Source organism: Triticum dicoccoides, chromosome 5A (assembly GCF_002162155.2).
Source record: "Triticum dicoccoides isolate Atlit2015 ecotype Zavitan chromosome 5A, WEW_v2.0, whole genome shotgun sequence".
Lineage (NCBI taxonomy): Eukaryota > Viridiplantae > Streptophyta > Magnoliopsida > Poales > Poaceae > Triticum > Triticum dicoccoides.
The window spans coordinates 254,009,060-254,012,887 of record NC_041388.1 but is presented as its reverse complement, the minus strand read 5'-3'; positions in this window follow the sequence as shown (position 1 = coordinate 254,012,887).

The following is a 3,828-nucleotide window of genomic DNA, read 5'->3' as shown; positions in this document are numbered from 1 at the left end:
ATGGTCGGTTTTTCCAAGTGCAGTCCCACGTGTCAGTGAAGAGGCAAGCCGAAGCGCGTTCCATTTGCGTGAGCCGTGTGCAGGACCGAACGTGTGTGGTGTGCAATGCGACCGCGACAGGAGTGCTGTGAGTGTACCGCCTTTTTCCTTTTAAACCAGGTGCTTCGCCCCCTCAAAAAAAAATTTGTTGCTTCGCGCGATCCATCGATACTACTACTAGTAATCCGGTAATCCTGACTAAAACGGCACGGCCGGGTCTTTTCCCACGCGATATGCTGGGAGGTTGGCTTAGTTGGGTTTTTTAGGACGAGTAATGCTACACCTACGTAATCCCAGTTACGTAATTAACGTAATGTGAAACGTGTGAGCTGTTGATTGTAGATTGGGGGGAGGGAGGGGCCCACCACCATGAAAATTAGGGGAGGAGAGAGAGACAATTTGCGTTAACCCTTTCGTAGGTTCCCATAGATGTAGAAAGATGTGAAATGCGTGAATGTGTACTGGACATACTATTGGAGTGCCTAAGATAATTTGTGTATGTATAGACCCTATGTGTTTATTTTACTTCGCATGTTAGATTTGTCTCAGTTCAATAAAAAGCAGAGTTGGTGATGATGGTGTGCCTGTCATCCTGCAATATAGGCCGTCCGATCTATATATAACGGATAGGAAGGAAACTATGACAATTTACCCGCACTCCTCTCCACATTTGTAGATAAGGCTTTCCCTCGTTCATCCTTTTCTCCCACAAGATCTTGATCTTCTGTGCAACACACGGGCATCTTGCTAGTACTCCTACAATATGTATATTATTGTGAAAGTTCATATACACCGGCCGAGATTAATGCAAACACGGCAGATTTTCATTACATTTCAAACTTTTATAGGACAGAAAAATAAAAGAAACCCGACCCTAAACCTACTCTACGGCGGCGACCGACGTCCTCCATCTGCGATCTATATGTACAGGGGCGGGGTTAAAGACCCGTGAAGTGAAGGTGCGGTCTTCGTCGAGGAAGAGTAGAACACGGGATATGGACCGGCCAGTTGGCACACCATGCCCTGCCGCCTCCCATGCCGTACTCATCCTCGGAGGAGTCCACGACCTCGGCGGTGCCGGACATTGGACGTCGGCAAGTAGGACGCGTGGCCGACGGTGCTCCCGTTGTCGGCCGCCAGCGTGGCCACCGCTTGTGCGGTCGCGTCCGCGTCCGGCTACACCGCTATTGCGTCGCGAGAGGCGACTTGAGTAAGGGCGGTGACCTCGAGCTTCATCCCCAAAGACAAGCTCTCCCGCAGAGCGTTCGCACTTGCGGTCATGGCGGATGTGGTGCCAGGTAGGAGGACGATGCGCTATGGTGTGGAGGTTAGCTGGGCGTTGCCGCTTTAAGTAGCGCATTCCGGTGAGGCCAAGCGTCCGGGTGCGTCATTAAGTCGCTGGAGTTGGTTCCTCGGGCACCAAGCCTTTTAACGATGACATACGAATGGACGACATGAATGCGGGCAGCTGGCGCCGTCTGGGAACGCACAGCACGACGGCGCGAGGGATGAGGGTTTTGGTGTGCCAGGGTAGTCAGCTGCGGTCGTGGCAACGTTGGAGATGCCCTTTGCTCACATGCGATCCCCGCATGTTATTGAAAAAGCAAGACGACCCGGCATGGTCTCAGGTCCAGAGGATGCAGTTGGCCACGCTACACCACTCCGCGGACGCGTCGTGGCGCCCCATGCATCCTCGACGAGCCGAGTGTTGGGGTGTGTTTGGATTGTGGCCAAAGTGCACCTTACCAAAATTTTGGTCATCACCCAAAGACTAGTCTTTGTTTGGATGGTTGCCATTTTTTTGGCATGCCAATGAACTCTAGCCAACTCTAGTTCATTTTTCTTGCCAATGTCGGCCAAATCATGGGCAACTAATACCTCAACCAAAATTTTGGTCATGACCCAAAGATTGGTCTTTGTTTGGATAGTTGCCATTTCTTTGGCATGCCAATGAACTCTAGCCAACTCTAGTTCATTTTTCTTGCCAATGTCGGCCAAATCATGGGCAACCAATATCTCAACCAAAATTTTGGCTACCCAATGCTTTGATGGGGCAACCTTGGGCACAAACCAAACATACCGTTGGTCGTGCCACAGCACTAACGCCACCCTCGGCACACTGAAACCGACCATGTCTAGTGACGATATGAGCGTGTCGCTCACCGCGGTCGCCATGTCCAGAGGCGGTGCTGGAGCTGTGCCCCGTTATTGGCCCCAACGACCCACATGAACGGTTGTCGGTGGCGAGGAGGTCGTGGGCCAGCTCCTCCATTGGACTAGTCTGCGCTACGTCGTCCCGACGGGTGTGCCCCACATGTCGGTTTCCCTGTTTTCCAGGCCATATTCGAGCATCAGTGCTCCGCGTTGCGCATTAGGCCTTTCACTATGTAGGCCAAGCAAGACAACTTATTGTTTATTTGATCTGTTCAAGTATAATCATGTGGCGTTTGCTTATTTCTCATTCCTCTCCAACCCTCTTCTCCATCGATCATGTCGCCCTCCAGTCGAGTCCATCCTCTCGCATGCCTCATTTGAACATTCCGCCGAGTATCATTCGCATGTACCCACCCTAGTCCTCTTTGAATAGATCTCCGGACCCCGAGATGAAATTGAGAGGGAACGAGTGGGGGCACGTGATACCTAAGGCGGATTCAAAATTTTGAACCGGTGATCATAGCATCCGCAAATCATATATAAAGGGTATTCAATGTTCGTTTCATTTTTGAACGTACAATATACTCCCTCCTATCCTTTCTAGTTTATGTATAAGTTTTATGTGTTGTCAAAGTATCTCTACTTTGATAAAAAAAGGTATCAACATTCGACAACGCCCAATCAATATTGTTAGATTCGTACGTACTCCTAGATTTGTACTCGAGATGGTTTCCAATTTGACTATTGACAAGATTAATAGTACATGAGATGTATAATGTGAAAACTATATCATTGGAAACTCCTTTCACATACGAATTTGACCGTATGCTTTGTGTAAGTTGCATGTCATATATTATTACTCTAACATTTGGTCAAAGTTAGCCTCGAAAAACGCATTAGACCCTGTATGCTTTGTGTAAGTTGCATGTCATATATTATTACTCTAACATTTGTGTAAGTTGCATGTCATATATTATTACTCTAACATTTGGTCAAAGTAGTATAGTGGAAGTGGATCCTCTGACGTAGGTATCCCTGCCTTACCCTCCCTTTCGGTCACTTACTGGCGGACCCCATGTTTGCTAGGCCCTGCATGTCAGTTACTCAATGGGTTCGGCCACGTCAGGGGATCCTCATCCGTAGTATACTCCCTCTGTTTTTATTTACTCTGCATAAAACGGAGGGAGTGGTGGTATAATAAATGACGCGGGCGGGGGAGTGGGAGGGACGTCGGTTTGCTCTCAACTGCGGTCCCACAAGCGAGCAAAAACGCAAGACGAAGCGTGTTCCATTCGGTGAGCGACATGGAGGGTCCAGCGTGCCGGGCTGCAACGCGAACACGACAAGAGCGATGTACAGTCAAAACCGATTGACCGGTCATCACCAGAACCACTATTCACACTAGAACCTTTGCTGCTCGGCCTACGCCATCCACTGCCCTAAAACCACACCAAATCTCCAGCCCATTCCCCCACCTTTCGATCCCCTAGCCCGCATCAAGCGTCCCCTAGTTCGTCGGAAAGCCATGGTGCTCTGCAAGATCACTTACTACAAGACGCTGACGCTAGAGCGCCGCGTAGAAATCGCGGTGGCGATCGGCGCTACAGACCTCCGTTCCCAAGCTCGCTTTGCGGC